At 37.7% G+C, this 18,355-nt stretch overlaps 1 protein-coding gene across 6 annotated transcripts in view; it reads left to right on the top strand.

Moving 5' to 3' along the window:
- The window catches only part of LOC105193175 (neuronal acetylcholine receptor subunit alpha-7), a 261,990-nt gene that overhangs the window by 94,048 nt on the left and 149,587 nt on the right, over positions 1-18,355 (top strand). The gene's annotated exons all lie outside the window — the stretch shown is intronic.

Here is an 18,355-nt window from a genome sequence, read left to right as displayed (position 1 = left end):
CTCTCTAAAGATACTTTGTGGCTTTTAAATTAAAAATTCTTTGTATCTCGGGGATGTAGGTTCACCATTTTTTTCTTACTATCTACTCTATTATACATAACTGAAAAAAATGATGGTAATTCTGGAATACAATATCCGCACGCATCATTTGCTACGCGAGAAATATGAGAGAGAGAGAGAGAGAGAGAGAGAGAGAGAGAGAGAGAGCACTTTTCGTGCTCTCGGTGAGTCGTGATATACAAGTTGGGATTCCGAGTGGTGTCCTCGATTGCCGGGAATAACGTAGTTGTGACGCGGCGACAAAGTGTCCAAATAATTGCACGTGTGCATTCCCGACTCGCCAGGAACGAGATCAGCGACGATATCAGTTGCCTTTGCGTGCGAGCACAAAGGGTCGACGAAGGCCTGACGAGATAGGAAGGCAAGAGAGAAAGCGAGAAGGCTGCCACACGTAACATCATCACGTACGAACATGTCGCTCGCGTGTTGGCACGATGTAGCAGCGCTAAAATGTACGGAGTCGAGAACGTTGTCGCGACACTCACGTTTCAGCGCGAGGAACGTCGCCGCTACATCATGCCTCTCGTTGCGCTGGCATTTTAGATCAACCGCTTCGTTGCGAGCAACCGAGAGCGTAGCTAGTTATGTCTCTGCATCTCGTAGCGAGGTATGGCAATTAATCCGTGAATATTAGTGACATAATTCAGAATAAAGTTTTCTTTAATCGAATCGCCATGGCGCAAGATTTTTTCAGGCGTTAAAATTTAATTGCATACAACTGTATTAGTTATGCTCTAATATTATATTCGTATCTCGATTAATTTATATTGTTTGATTACTATATATACCAATTGCGTGTTGGCTTAAACGAGTCGACGGGAAAATTGCGGCCACTCTTATCCTCGTAGTTAAGCCAAGATACTTGGAAAATTGAGCGGATAATTCTTGAAGCAAAGTGTCCAGATAATACATTGGGACAAGGCAGGAAAGAGAAGTTGAAATGGATTGCTCGTAAGGTTAAGTTAAAACTTGAATTACTCCGAAGACAGCTTGTTAGATAATATTTTACATTGATCGATATTTTCTTGAATGCTGTTTATCTTAAAAGGCGCAGTCAAGCATTCTTATTCGAGAATTTGCCGTAGTTATATGATAGATATGCAAGTGGTCACGTTCAAAACTAATCTACAATGCTCTTTGCTTCCTATTTCTTGCTTTTCGCCTTTCTCTCTTTCTCTTTATCCATTTTATCAATAATACTGTTTCTTGTCACAGAAGTTTCTTGTCTCTCTTAGAGTTTGTTAACTTTTATCTCGCCGAAACAGTGTGCGAAGAAGTAAAAAGGGAAAAAGCAAAGAGCACAACACATTGTAGATTTGCCCCTAGGCAACAAAATGTGTGAAACTGATAACAATACAATATACAATAAATAATATTTTATTTAACATTCAAGATGATTGTAGCATCATTATCGAATCTAACGATTAAATTATAATAATTTGAGATATTATTTCTGACTTCAATTTACGATTGCGTTTCAAGTCCGACAAATTATACAAGCACGCAGTCTAGAATTAAAAATATTTTTAATAATTAATATGAAAGTATTATTAAGCCGAGATCCGCTTTGACTGAGAAACTTTCTCTTATTTCTAATATCGATAATATTTTATTCGTAACTTATATATTCTGTTGGTCGTTTAAATTCATTCAAGTTTCACTATTCTTATCATACATCTCTTTATCGTGATTTTCTGATGGACCGTTCGAGTCCATCCCAAGATCCAATTTCGGAGTCGGTAAATCAACTGTCAGTAGGTCGGCATCAAAGTTTATCTTGATAAATGCCCTTGCGAGAGACTCAGTGAAAAAAAAAGAGAGGAAATCCTGAAAGCGCGACCCTAGGAAGAACCACGTGAAAGTACTGCAGGGGTGAAATAACAAGGATAAAAGGGGAGTCAGGATAATTAACGAAGGATCAAAGCGGTAAAAATCAGAATTCTCACGTAGAAACGTTCGTTATATATATATTTCAATCTGCTACAGTCTCGAGCCACGACAATAATATCGGAGTGAAATAAATGCGTGTGACTCAGCTGACTGCTTTGAATCGACTCTCTCGAAAATCGCCTATTGTATCGCAAAATGGGAAACGTTCGCTTACGATCCTGCGCAATGAGTCCGATCGGGACATCTCTGTTTAAAATACTGTACGATTACGATCTACGGTCGTGATCTGCGTGAAATGATCGCGTGAATGCGTGAATCGCCTACAGTACCGATAATTATCTCTCTTTCATTCTGCTCTTTCAATCGGGCTCTACACCTCGGCCGCATTCACATTTTTTCTCTGCGTTCATTCGATATTCAACGTTGAAAGCCAGCAATCTTAATTAACTGGACTCCTTGCCGCGCATCCACACTTTAAAGTGTGAATGCGCAGCAAGGGGTCCAGTTACGCTGAATTGCACATGAGAAAATACGTATATATAATTGCAGAAAAACGTCCCCAGAACAAAAGAATTATTCTGAAATTGAAACAGTTTTTCGCTCTATCATAAGCAGAACTTAAGCGGAGAGAGATGATTTAGAAGAATTTATACTCATAAACAGTTCAATAAACAAGAAACAAATTATAAATATACATTCACGTAAAAAATTTTGACTGCTCCATTTCTTTTGTATTTTGGCTTAGAATTTTCATTTAAGCCGGAAAATTGAATTCGCTTGCGCACGTAAAGTGAAAATTCCAGCGCCGATCGCATTTTATACACAACATAAAAAGTAAACAAATAATAAACAATAATATTCTGTCCTGCCGAAGTGTCAAACTCTTATCACTGCGGTGAAGTGTAATATGAAAGAAGCGGAGGAAAATTAATGGAATATCTGGAAACTGCTATTCCGCGGCATTGTAATTTTAGCTTTTTAATCTCGAGTGCAGACACGACGTCGATCACATTATGGCGATCCTCCGAGTGAAAGACGTGAAAGGGATCGGTAAAGATCCATTTTTCATGGCAAATCAGGCTATATCTTATGCTCCTCGGTTTGACACATATTTATGTATGCATACAGCATATATGCACACGCATGCACAGCACACAGGCACATACACACATATACTATATAATATATATATATATATTTAATTTAAAATGGAAACTAGAATAGAGATGATTCCTTGAGCACGATAATAGAGGGCAGAATTTTTACCACTGCATTTTACTAGTTCTTAATGTATAGTCAGCCTTTGCTTTATGAATCTTCCTCAATTTATAACTCATAAGGAATTCACGGTGGACAGATCAAATACGAACGTAAAAAGTTGGAGCTAAAATAGGAATAAAATTAACATAATTGTTATATAAGATCTACGATCTACAAGACAATTCTTTATACTGTAGGTATAAATCTGGAATAATTTCTATAGAGATACCTATTAGCGTATCTTTTTAAATGATTAATTTAATCGCCAGCGTTATTGAAAGACTTTTTTAACTATTAGAAAGATACTTGAACACTCTAAATAATTACCGCTGATACAATAAGATCAAACTGTTCGGATGTTTAAATCAAACTTGGTCAAAGAGTACACGGATGAAAGAACGGAAAGAACTCGCCATGCTTCATATAGTCTGACGCTGTGTTTATCTGCGCGGCCCGCATTTACGAGGACATATGTTGCTTTCATAAAGTCACACATTCACGCACTCGTCGCCTATTGCGAGGCAAAATAATTCGCGTGCGTTAATGGTTTTCGCGGCATTTGAATTGTCGAGTGTCACAATGGTTATACATTAATCCACCTAACGATTCTCTTGGCCAATTTTCGCGTAGCCGGCGATAAATTTTAATGTCGTGTTAACGGCATAGTCCTGTTGTCGCATTATCAAATACGCCTGCCGTGAGTATCGCGAAATTACACCGTTATGGTTTGTCGTTAAGCTCGCGTCGCTCACGTAATGTTACGCGTAATCGCGGATAATTAATCACTGTTACAGACGATAGCTCAGCATTTTGCCTAGTACTCGTTCGCCAGCACTTCCTTTCCGTTTTACTGTGCGACGTGATAAAGTGTACAACGGTATATTTCTCTCTTCTCAATTGCAGTGTCATCAATAAGATTCGCTCTTTACTATTGCCAGAAATTGCTCGTCATTGGCTAAAATGACGTACAATTCATTCCTCCACTCATTTTAGATTCCTTTTTTTCTTTCTTTTTCACGTAAAAGCTCATATTAATATACATCATGCAAACATCTTATACTATTTTCCAAGAGTTTCGTTTCACGATGTAATTACTTGATATAAGAAAGCTGCTTGTTGTATATACCCCGGCAGTAGCTGTGAAAGCAACAACGATAAGATCTTTCGGTATCGTTCTGATTCAATCCATCAGGAAAAAGAAATTGCTTCATCTACCTTCCACCGCGGTAAAACGCGGCAGCGAGAAAACTGCTAAGTCATAACTGAGCATCAATTTATACTCTCGCCGAGTACCCGCAAAGTTTCTTACGAGGTATCGTTACGCGATGGCGACTCGCCAAGTAAAAGCGCCGCAGAATCAAATGCTTTTACGACTACCGCGTTTGTAAGATACACCCACGCGAATCCGACTCTTTCGTTTGTTCGTGGAAATACCACGTCGCGCAAAGCGTGAACGATTGCGTCGACCACTCGACTCTAGAATGTCAAAGTCTTTAGAACATGTGTGTGTGTGTGTGTGTGTGTGTGTTACTCTTTTGATACCAATCCTACGGCTTGTATATAAATCGCTTGCGGATGGAAAAAGAAAAAAAAAGAAAAATTTAGAATTACACACGCGACACCCGAGCCGACAAAGAAAAAAAAAATGAAAATGGAAAGCAAGTGTTTTTCGCCTCTGCATCTCGCGGCGCGCAACGTTCGTTCCGTGTGTGGGCGTCAGAGCATCAAACACGAGCCTGGTGGGTTCCGGAATATAAATCAAGCAGTGGATAGGTAGGTAGGTACGCGGGCGTGAGCTGGATATCGAATTCATTTTCAAGATCGTGCTAGAAAAGGTGTCGAAAATGGAAGGCGACCGCGATTGTGTTGAGGCAAACCCAGCAACAGGTTTTAACAGAAATCCTTATCGCTCGGTCGTCGCACACAAATTCTCTCCCGCTGTAGCGGCCCAATTATAACGTTTGTTCACTATTTTGCCTTCTATTCGTGTCCGGTTTTGTTTCGGATCGCGGACATTCGGCGGAGTCGGTGTACACGGGGTGATCTCCACGACGGTAAACTCATTCGGCAAGCGATTAAGTCGGAAGTTCGTTTGATGGACTTTTGATTGGCTGTATATCGCGCGCGAGTGCGCTTCGTCGAATTCTAGTGGACCCGACCATTAACGGAAAGTCGAGAAAGATAGATGACACCGTATAATCTTTGTTAAGGTTTTATTTTGAGATGCGTATATTTTAAGAAATCTTCTAGAAAAATACGTGCGGTAACGAAAGCGGCGACAACGCTTTCTTAATTAGTCGCGATGTTTTCAAGATAAATATGATGCATGTAGGAATTAGGCTTGCAAGAATCACACGCGTGTCTAATAATTTTTTTCTTTATTATTACAATCTCTCTCCACCGGACAATACGAACGGTTGACAAAACAACTGCTTTCAAGTCCGCTTTCTCTCTCTCTCTCTTTCTCTTTTTGTCTCTGCACGAAGAGGGAGTTGGCGCTCTCCACCCTCACCGTCCGCTAATAGCACGAGGATTGGAAAGCCTCTTCGTTACTTCCCGCATATATGTGTTATATATATATATATATATATATATATATATATATATATATATATGCATCTATGATAGATTACTCTTGGTCGTCCCGCGATATACGTTGCCATTAAAATGTGAAAAACAAGAAATAAAGCGCATAAAAAAGATATTAAAAGGGTGTTAGCGATAGCGAAAACTTTTACCTCAATTATAATAATACGCGAAATAAAGTAGATTAGAGTATATTTGATGTGCAAGGAGAATAAATACAACAGACGTTCATACATATTCACATGTAGAAAGTAGAGGTATACAAATTCAACGAGTATGCAAATCTGTTGCTTCTGGAGCACAAAAGTTTAAGTAGCATGGCGGTTATTTATCAGTTCACTGCAGTTTCCTGCAGCCTCGAGTTCCTGCGGAGCCCTCTTTTTTCATCGGGAGACGCGACGGTAAAAATTTCGCGATATACATTTTCATTTAAAATTACTCCTCATCCTTTTTATTTATTTACTTTTTTTTCGTGTAACGTGTCGCCGGCGCAGTTTATCGCGCCATTCTTCTCGACAGCCGATAGCTGTTGTTGAGAACTTTATTCCCTTCGCGTCCGACTTATAACGCACATAATTCCTTGTTGTACCTTTATCTCACGGCAGGAGTAAGTCCGGCGTAAAGGCGCGACTTCCGATAAAGTATCGCCGCGTATCCGGAAAATATTTTATGAAATATAAATCGCCGAGGCTCATCGGCGTTACCGGCGGCATTCGCCGGTGCGGAAATGAAATATACGTAGACAAAGCTATGCTCGGATAAAAATTTGCATATTTCGTAGATTTATCATCGTGTGGCAGAAAGTTTTTATACCGCGATACGCAGAACGGCCACGTTCATTGCGTCGAATGTAATATTGCGAGCGACGCTCGTAACGCGTAACGGGCGGAGATCGGTGTTAGAAAGCGTGCATTTTATATTCTTCGTCGATATGAATAATAAAATATTTGCGAATGAGCGAACAAACTTTTTAGGGCGCTTCTGCCGCCACAATGACGCGACGTATGCGGTTTAGCATAGGGAGAAGAGTGAATGGGATGATGGACAACTGTGAGCTGCTTGCCAGCTTGTCAAATAAGCAAACACAATGACGGGCAGAAATATTAAAGTCCCGACCGAGCGACTATTTTTTAATAGCACCGTCCATTTTTTTAATAACGAATGTAACTCTCTGTCTCTCTCTCTCTCTCTCTCTCTCTCTTTGCCTGATGAAACTTTTAATAGGAGGCAATCCCGAATATAAAGGATTAAATCGCTATAAGCCGTTTATATTTCATGTATATCTGATGACACAGAGATAATTGTCTGGAACGTTAGTCCTCAATTCGTTGACATTAAGCTGATGGTAATACAAGATCGGGAAATCATTTTGCAGATTTACGGTCTTACGATAAACGTGGCACATTTCCGTGCTGTGATACTATAGAATTATGTGCGCTAGCCAATAAACCAGAAAAGAACAGTGAAAAGCCGATGGGAGCATGTTTATGTCGATGCGAGCCTATTTATCCGACTATCGGCTAACGATCGACGACGACGCCGTTCAGCAGCCCCCGGAGGACACTGATAATACACGGCCGACCAGCAAAGATGCGTTTATCACTCGCTTACCAAGGGGTAACTCCGTTTGATTCTTTGCAACGACTGCTACCGCACCGGTGAATTACGTTTATAGCTCGGCAAAGACACTAAACGTGCATCTTCAGAGAGCACACCATGTATCTACATGAATCTTACGTGCTTCTTGCAGTTGATTACACGGGACACCTCCTACGTTCACTATGTTTCTACTTACTCTTTGATGAATATAAGGCGGAGCTTTACTTTGGAAGAACTTGATTACGCTTCTTAACGTTCAATTTCAACGAGACGAAGAGAAGATTCAAACGTTCTGCGTTGCGATAGAAAGTTTACCATAGTTTTCTGCGATTTTTAGTTCTATAGAAAGTGTACGTACGTTCTATTGCATCAAACTCAATCGAATCACTTGATAAATTTTGTTCTTTTTATTTCTTTCAAAATATTACCTACAATTAAAATTTAATGTTGAAATCATGCTACAAGTTAACTTGATAAAGTTTACGATTGTGTTACGATGTGCGTCCGTTACTTTACGGTATATAATTACTATTGCATTTCTACTGATACTGATTTAGAGATAAATTAACTGTTAATCGGCAATTGGATAAATAGTCCGGTATAAATATTCCCTAAAGAAAGGTTTAACCTTTTCAAGTTCTTTTTTTTTAAGGCCACTATAAATGATCCCGATGTGCATACGCGGTTTCAAAGGACTAACGCGATAGGCTGATTTATGTGTTTCTAAGCAATGTCTCGGGGGAGTTTTGCGAGAACGAAAACATACGGCAATTCCGGTTAATCGAATCTATTCTCTGATATCGAAGGGACGATCGACATCCGTCGCCGAAAAACACATAAAATAGGATTTAATCTCTCGTACCGTTATATATTATATCCTACAAAAGCCATCACGTGCAATAATAGCTTTCCATTCCGTCCATGCAACGTTCCGCATTCGAAAATAGTGCAGAATCGAAAAGCAGTAAAAAAATTTACATCGTTACATTTTTCCCGATAAAACGTCCTTCCAACTACTTCTCATTTTTTTTCAGACTTGCAGCGCTTGGCGCACTCGTGTCATTATGTGGAAATTGAAAGTATCGACATAGGCGCAACAAAACCGTTCATTACAACGCGAGATTCCGTAAAATGATGGCCTGGCATTGTCACGTGCCCGCGCGTGTTTCTACAAAGCAATTCCAATTTGCGGGACATACGCAAACGGGCGTAGCTCATCGATGAATGCCAACTTACGTATACCGCCCGCATACGTCTTTAACGAATCGCGCGGCGCGATAAACGCGAGTTGCAAGTTCGAGAGTGTTTAGCGATAATCACGTTCGCCGGGCGGTGCATGGCATCATCGCCGCAGTTGCGCCGTGTCTTGAGAGAGAGAGAGAGAGAGAGAGAAAGAGAGAGAGCACGGCCTACATATATATATATATATATATATTATACACATAGAAGGACGCCAGGAGCGACGTTTACTCAGGATCGCGTCCTTCCTATCTATCTAATCTCCGCAAAGTGCATTCGCTCACTCGCATTAACCCTACAGCCCCCGGCCTGACTCTATCACGTCCAGCATCGACTACCCTTACCCGATCCTTGGAAGTGCGTACTCTGGATGCACGTGCAGGCAAATACACGAGAACATGTGTATGTCACAAACATCCATCATAATCCTCCATTTCCAGTCGACATTAGCATAGATTTACCTGTGAGACACGATGCGTAGAACGATAGGCCGATTTGATCTTAACAGGCGCTAATATGAAGGCACGAAAAGCACAAATACGATGTCGGTTACGGATCATTGAACCGATACGAACATAACATGCAATTATCCAGTAATGAGACACAACAGATCTGTACTACGCCCCTTCCAATTAATTTGATTAATACTCAACTCTTTGATATATTAACGCATGCTCGAACTGTTATCGAATTCTGGAATGCACTCGTGTAACGTACATAAATAAAAAAATATTTGTATTTTTCGTCATTATTAAGCTATATAATAATGAAAATAATAATAAAAATTTAAAAATAAAATTATTCAATAAGCGATTACGTGATCGTCACAGCATATAATAATGACTGGCTTTATTTGTACTTCGATGTCTGTCTGCGTGTCTGTTTGTCTGTGTTTCTCTCTCTCTCTCTCTCTCTCTCTCTCTCTCTCTCTCTCTCTCTCTCACCGAGGGAAACACGTGCATATGTGCCCTCATAACCCTACGGAACTTCGCTCATATTCGAGGCCTGCAATTGAGGTTCTTGATGTCATGAGGAGCTCTCATGACCGAAACCACAGAGAGGCCACCTGATCGCTATATATGTGTCACATATATGTACATTCTGAATATCAGATGTTGACCGAATTGGTCACTTGTATCCTGAATATGTGAAACTGTATCTAAAAAAATTAATACTAAAAAAAAAGATTAATTTTTAAACTTTTGTCGTCATTGATGCAAATTACATAATAATGATGCTAATGTGTTGTTTCGATATAACGCAATGCTGTTTAAAAATATATTTTATCGAAAGCAATACGATTTGTTAAATAAGCAGAAAGAGATCAGTCTATACTGTTAAAGTTAATACACATTTTTGTTGATTAAGATATCTTATTCTTTCATTAGATATGCCCAAATTCTTTTCTTTGATTCTAATAGCAAATTCAATGCTATACATATATATAGATTAAGCTTTAAAATAGTATTTTTTCTTTTAACTGTAGATTTTTTTTATAAAAATGTTAATTCTTAAATACTTTTTGAAATACAAGACGATGAAAATTAAAGCTTCTACAAGTTAAGTTTTGACGTTTTTATGAGTAAGAAAGTTAATGAATTAATTATGAAATTTTCAGATAATTTCAAGTCCGCTAAATCGTAATAGAATCTTAATTTTGAAATCATAGTGAAATATCCATTATCGAAAGTTGAGCAAAAATGGAAAAGTAATGTTCTACATATTTAATAAGAAAAAACAATTCCAAATTTGTTAATAAAAATAACAAAACTTTTCATTGTGAAAAAGAATAATTTAAAATATTCTGGAGGATGTGCGGGTACTTGGGCTTCGAGTCGGGTCGGGAATTATTTCTCGGGATCGGGTCGGGACCTGAAAGTTTGTAATCTTCGGGTACCCGTAAGTTTTGAGTACCCAAAGTTGAAATCGGGTCAGGTTGAATTAGGATCCCAAAAGTTTGCAATTATTATTTTTTTTAATAATTTTTTTTTTAATTCAGTAATTTTTTTCTTAGTGTATAAAGTATCTAGATCTATGACCGCTACTTGGCTCGATTTTAGATTCAAGCATCCAAAATTTACAAAATTTTGGGTCCCGACCCAAACCTGAAATCTCTCGAGTACCCTGTAATATTATATACATATAACCTTTACAGGATATCATCATCATCTAATAGCATCATAGCTCTGGGTGAGCCTTAGCCTGCAACACTATATCCCTTCAATCATCTCTATCTCTTGCCATTCTTTTCCAGTTGTTAAGCGTAGATCCATCCACAATCCGTGGCCGAGTGTTGGGTTCGTTAGATCGGGTTGTCAGCCCTATGCTAGATAGACTTTATATTTATAATGTAACCCCTAATATCAGGGTGATCCAGACATTTCCCCGGGTATTAGGACGTCAAAGCCTCATTTGTAGAAGCAGAAATCACCATTGGCAGTAGAGGTTGATTTTTGACCTGTAGAGGCTATATACACATATATTACGCTTAACAGGCCCTTGATCCCCCTTTACAGGATATACGAACAGCAAAATATCCAGCTTTGTGATATCATGAGGTACAAACTCGTACCAGGCATCTACTGTCTGCGGCAGAGAGACTTTTACCACCTTTATTTCTGCGCGAGAAACTTTCGTCAAATTCGCCTCGCGAACAGTTCCGTCATTTTTCTACATGGCTGAATCTCATTGTACGATTGTCGCCGTAGATAATCAGAGACATATATACCCTGACGAGGTGTCTCTCTCTCTCTCTCTCTCTCTCTCTCTCTCTCTCTCTCTCTCTCTCTCTCTCTCTCTCTCTCTCTCTCTCTTTCTCTCTCTCTTTCTCTTTCTCTACGACAGAGGAAAATTCGAGATATCTCTAAAATTGTGGAATTTCATTTCGTATTTGCAACTTTGCTAGTCGGAAGCCTTCACCACTCGGCGATTTAACGGTATTAATTAAAAGCGAAGAGAACGATCATTTAAAATGATTAAAATTGGAGCGTCGAGTATTTTCCCGATGCCGTGAACGGTCGTCGAATAATCAATGCAGAATTTCTAGTGTTCGCTACGTATACAAGGTGATTACAATGAATTTCTGACGTTCTAAATCTGGTGTTTAAAAAAATCAAGTAATGGAAATATGACTATTCGATTTATTTTATCTGGTATCAGACACACTCAAGTTGTCTGTTTTCTTTTCTTTCTTTAACGTTGTTGTCGCTTTAAAAATAACATCACTTTTCACAAGAATGGCGTCTATTCAGAGAAAAAAGCGCAATCTTTGATATAATTTGCGGAGTCAGAATCTATTATTACGGTTCACTGGAACTTTCATCGTGTGTTCAAGAAACCGCTGTTCACTAACAAGAGCATCGGAGAATGATTTGTTGGAGACGCGTGACGTTTCTCTCTCTGTCTCTGAATTTTTCAACGCCTCTCAGTTTTCAGAAATTTCCTAAACCATTCCCTGTTGCTCGTGTCACCGGTTTTTTGAACACGCGAAAAAAGTTGCATTGGACCATAACAATGGATTTTGATTCCGCAACCATACCACAGCTTGTACCTGAGCAAACGCCATTTTTACGAAAGTAACGGTAGCATCGAAAATACAAAAAAACAAAAAGAAACTTGAGCGCAAATCCTTTCTGAAAAAAGGCATGTAAAAAATGTAACGAATTTATCGAAATTATTGTTGTTGTTTTTCCGCGATGCCGATTGGTTCTCTCGCTGCGCTAACTTCGTGAGCCGGCTGTCATCGCGGAGTGTATTTTGACTTTGTGTATTGAGGGGTTAATAATGTAATATTAAATTTGTGTAAAATTATGTAATATCAAAAATTTTGTAGCGCCTGTCTAGTAATACTAAATAAACCATTTTGCCGCATTTAATTAACCGGGTTTTAAGATAATATTGAAACTCGAAGGCTCGTCGTGAGCACCCTATATACACATCTTTTACTTCTAAATTTTTCAACGTTAATTTGAATTTTAATTTAAAGCTACTAGTTCAGTACATAATTCAAGTATTAAAATAAAGCTTTCCACGCGTTATATCTAAATGCGTCAAAGCAGAATATAAATATAAATGATTGCTGTACTCATAAATAATTATTTACATTAATAAAATTTATTTCTCATGAATATATACATACATTTCTCTCCTTGTAATTAAATTTTATATTAAAATCTACAACGACATGGAACTTACTAGGATGAAATATGGCACTTCCAGCGAAATAGCTTTTGTGATCCATTTCATCGCGAAAGGTTAAAAGCAGCCGCGTGCCGTGTAAAAAAATTGGGGCGCGTCAAGGCTTGCGCATGACTGCATTTACATGCGCACGGTATGTTTGTCCTACGAACTGAAAGTTATTAGCTGTACTTCTGGGAACGTGACAGTGCAGCGCGAAAGGGATAGATTTGTCGAAAGGTTCATATTCCATTCGTAAGAATACGAAAGGGCGAATGAAATATGTCTGAGAGACAAACGAACAGTGTATAATGTTATTCTCACAAAGAACTTGGCCCGTTTCTCTCTCTCTCTCTCTCTCTCTCTCTTTCGTCTTGTTCATAAAAAAATCGGAAACGAAGTTCTCGTCCTGTTGATGGAAGCAAGAGAGAACGCCAAGTTCGTGCTCGAGGTGCCCAAGAAGTTCGACGTGAAAGGTATCATATGTAGCGAACTTTCTCCATATCTGCGGACCCAACGGTGGAAGCTCTACTTGCAGAGATTAGTGCTTCGCACATAGACGTACTATATATTACACCCGAAAGTTCTCTCGCACACTTAGCGATAGCTCTCGAGATTGTAGTTGCTCTTTGATGCATTACGTAGGAGTGCGAGGCGTGCACAATTGCACTCGAGTTAAAACGAGAATGCAACGCACGAGTGAACAAGCTTGCAGTTTTGACCGTTCTGCTTGCTTTCACTTATTTTTATATCTATGCTTCCTTAGAACTCCTTACCTGGGAGGTCTAAAGAAGCACGAAATATAAGAATAGATAGAAGGATAGAAGCATAGAAGTTTAAATGTTCTGATTTTGAACTTTATCTTTACTATCGCGATTACTTGCGGCTGTGAGATGCAGCTGCTTTATGATTAATGAGTTACATTTCGATAATTGATTATACATTGATTATACATTGATTATACATCTAAACGTGAGATTGAATCAAATCGTGCTGGCAATCAAGTAAAACGGTTATTCCAAAGAAAAATTTTAATAATTTTCTCCAAGAGAGAAAGAATTTGCAGGCCACAATTAAATCCTAAAATTAATTTTAAAACTAACCGATTTGTATATGGAAAATGAATTATCTGGAAAGGACAGTCATGTCACTTTGAACTTAATTAATTCAGCGATTTGATAGAGGTGTCACTATGGCGCGTGAATACACGAAGAGAATTTTCTCATAAAATTTATCCTGAAAATTATGGTTAGGTAGGACAGCATTGTATTATATTTCGAAGAAATTTATGTGATTTTCTGATTTATTAATATCTATTATGCATATTTTATATTTTAACATAATGTAATGTAAAATATTTTTAATTATTTTTATTAAACGTATAATTATGAATTTCAATGATTTGAAAATATATTAAATATTTTATGATACTTCATTGTTTTAAGTAGAATAAATGCCAAGTGGTGATTAAACATATACAATATTTTATATAAGTTTTACATTATATTTTCAAGTTGACTTAATCGTTCATAATAACTTCATCACGTGCAGCATGGCAATTGTATTGGCTCGTTGTTTGTAATATAAATAGATAATATATAATACGTTTATCGACAGAAGAAATGCGCGTAGGAGACTCGTAATCCAGAGATCCCGGGTTTGAATCTTATTAGGATAAACGCATTTTAAAAAAGCGAAATATATAAATATGTATTTCACACGTATAATACATTAAATACATAACTATTATATATACAAATTTTGTGTACTATTATATATCATTATATAAGAAAATTTTGTCTTGAATTGTAAAAATTCATAATATAATTGTAAAAATACTGCATAGAAATTTTTATTAAGCAGTTTATAACATGTCTTACGTATATTTCAAAAATTGTTATTTTGTTACTCATAATATTTGATAGGTTGTTACCAAGTTGTTTCAAACTTATCACCGCATATGGTAAAAGTGGCGAATTTTGCGGTAAAATATATAACAAAAAGTTCTTTCCGCGTACTAACTATCGACATGATGAAATAACAAAGTGTAGGCGGTTACAGCACCGCTACAGCTTGCTTTTCCGTCGCGAGGAATTTAATTAACCGTCTTTTTACGGACGTTCGGTTAGCTTCGAATAATCTTATTTATATTTATTCACATTTATTTCACAGTCTTGAAAATAGACTCCTCCAGCGATGCAACGATTATCGTTTTCGCTTTACAGCAGTTTGAAACGTATTCGCACATTCGCTCTAAAATAACGATCTCGATTAAACGATCGCGAATTCATCCAACGTGAAGCTCGTCGAAATTAAACCGTCCGCTCCCGGAGATGCGATTTATAGTGAAATTAATTATTTGCCTGGATAAATAAACGACGCTGTAAACGCCCCAAGACATGCGCTAATTAAGTAAAAACATTTACGTAGTAAATAACTATGCTCCCGGCTTGGCGTGTTCAAATGCAATGCGAATAATCTCAATTGAGAAGCGTTTAACGGGGATACGTACATGGCTCTACGCGGTTCCGTATTGCTTTATACAGGGAAAATGTCGTGACACTCACGTTGGAGGGTCAACGTAAAGTCGCCAATTACCGCGCGCCATTGTCGTCCACGGAAATCCTTCGTTAGACGAGAGCAGACCGATAGTGCTGAAAAGCTCGGACGCAAACTCCCGGTCCTACGTACCTACCTACTCTCTCTCTCTCTCTCTCTCTTTCTCTCGTTCGTCCCTCGTCGGTGCATTCGCAATTTCGTCGGTATTCAAATAAGCAACTGCCGCCTCACACAGTGTACAATCGAAGTTGCGATATCGCCGCCCTCTCTTTGAGCGAGTTATTTAATATTGTATCGAGAGAGTTGACTTCTCCTCTCTCCTTCTCGTTATCTCTTGTTCACTTTATATTTACAGTATTTCGCTTTTGTTTTCTCACTACTTTGATAATTAATTGAACGAAAGGTAGAATATTTTCTTTTATTTAATTTGCACGCTGCAATAAATCGCGAACGATTACACGTTTCGATTAATGCGGAGGAATATTCGCGCGACGAAAATTTCTGTATTATATGGACTTATATTAGCTGCGATATCGGTATAGGGCATATAATGTACTAAAGTTGAGAAATAAGATCTACTTTAGTTTAGTATTTCGTGCGCCAGAGATTCCTCCACTGTCTCTAATTTCGCACATCCAAAATTTCGTAGAAACGCCCCGCAGCTGTCCGCGCAGCGTCCCGGATGCCTCGCAGATCCTGTTAGCATTTCGCAAGCAATTATCCTTAATTACCGTGTGCATCCAAAATTTTGTTGAACTGTAGCAGCGCTTTCCTGTAGACCGTCCTGCAGGGCCACTCAACCGGCAACGTCACAATTTCAACAGTAATTATCCCTAATTCACGCTCCCGAAGTTCCGTTGAAGGACGTGCGAGTTCTAGCGAGTTTTAGGCGTAACCGTAATTGCGGCGTCATAGTCTTTCTCCGTCGCAAGTAAAACGCTTTTCACGCGAAAGCGTAGCGAATTTTGATTGGGTCGCACCTTATCCGCATACATTGTCGCAAAAATTAACAGCCGCGTGAAATGAATTTGAGCGAAACCCAATTATGATTGTGAAACACTCGACACATGATTGGGATAGTATCGTGCCATAAGCAATTACCATTGTACGATTGCGCTATACTTGAGTCATTGAAATACCTCTCAAATTTGCACCGGGCAACACACTCGTGACGAGATAATTCGTAGAATCATGCGCGTATAGCGATCCCATCGATAATTCACACTGATGCGTATTATGCAACCGTGCTAAAAGCCAACTCCAATGAAGTGGAAACCTATCTTCCCACTTTGAACCTTTGTACGCGGTGTCACTTGCCTTTTCGATTTATTAATTGAAATATTTAAATGAAACATGTAGCTACACAATTTAAATTATATGTAAAAGTAGACTAGGTTTCTATGTAAAGATTTATAATAAAAAAATTGTTATGTAGTGCGGAAAAGAAAGGGCCTTGAAAAATATAGTTTGAAGCCGGTAATCGATTCTATTTAAGACCGTTTTGAGTATCATCTTAAGATGTAATCCACCAATCAGAGAGTATTAGCATCTTAGGACATTATTTAAGATGATCTTGATATACAAAAATCGACTATGAATATCATGCCTATAAGAATATAAAAATACAGACGAAAGTAATAAGAACAATATTATTTTATTTAAGAGTAATTTGCAATTACATTTAGCAAATTACGTTTCGCAAATTTAAACATTTTATCGCTTCATCGCCTCGAAACAAAGAGAGACGATACGAAGGGGAATGGACGCTAAGTCCTTATCTATAGATCATCGCGTATGCACACGTTTATTGTAGGTATACATATATGCGCTGCGGTCAGTTAGCTGTTATCAGGAGTTACAAGGAGTTACGGTGGCGTGAGTGGTTGCGGACAGGAGCATCATCACTCGATGAACTTGGATAGAATGGGTGTGCAAACGTTTAAAAACTGGAATACTTTCAAACGAGATACGATCTCTGTAGCGTGCGCTGAAAAATCGTACATTAAACGTTAAACGTTTGAAATTGCGCCGCGGTGAATCGAAACACTCCATTGCAGAACTACGAGAGACGGAAAAGAGGCATTATCTGTTTTCACCTGAGAACTGTAATGCCCATCGATGTAACGCAATACGGTGTCAAACTCTGTGGCGAATACACTCGAGTCAACATTTGCATGTAGTTACATTTGGCGACCAATGATAGAAATTTATCACATTGCGTTAAATGTTTCGGATTTTCTAGTTGTAACAGGGCTGCTGTTACAAATGCTCTTAAAGGCTAACAAATTTGTAATACCGAATAATATATTAATTTACTTACAAGAGAAAAATTAAATGTAGTTTCGTGCGATACGCAATCAACCAGTGATTTGCTTATGCCGTCTGATTTGTGCAACTTTATTCTCCTGGGTTTGATAGGGGACAGTTGTTGAATGCAGCGGTCGTTTAAATTGTATCTCATATTTTATATTTTTATTTAATATAAACAACGTTTAATAACAAAAGTACAAAATAAATGAGAAATGAATAATATAGGCGAAGATTTAATAGGTTATATCGTTTTTGAGCGTGCTAACATTTTAAAAAATTAAATACAATAGCTGATGTTGATTTTTGATCAATTTATATGTAACTGATAATAATGTAATCATGTAATTTTAGATTGAATTTTTATATTTTTATGAAAAAGATTTATTGTAGAATGTTTTATATTCATTGTATATATATTTATATACTTGCAATTATTATAAAAATTAAATAGATAATCTATCAAGTTTCCTAAATTATACCATCACAAATTTTATTTCAATAAATGATATTGATGTAAGATTAATAAGTGATAATAATAAAACTATATAATAATTAATATATGAATAAGAATAATGTAACTAAAATAAATAAGAATATGTAAAATGCAAAACTAAATTCAAATCAATTTTATTCGGCATCTTTATCTTATCATTATTATTTATTAATTATTAAATAT

This window comes from Solenopsis invicta, chromosome 10, assembly GCF_016802725.1.
Source record: "Solenopsis invicta isolate M01_SB chromosome 10, UNIL_Sinv_3.0, whole genome shotgun sequence".
NCBI classification, from domain to species: Eukaryota; Metazoa; Arthropoda; class Insecta; order Hymenoptera; family Formicidae; genus Solenopsis; species Solenopsis invicta.
The sequence above is the reverse complement of the archived record's forward strand: the minus strand, read 5'-3'. Positions and strand labels throughout refer to the sequence as shown.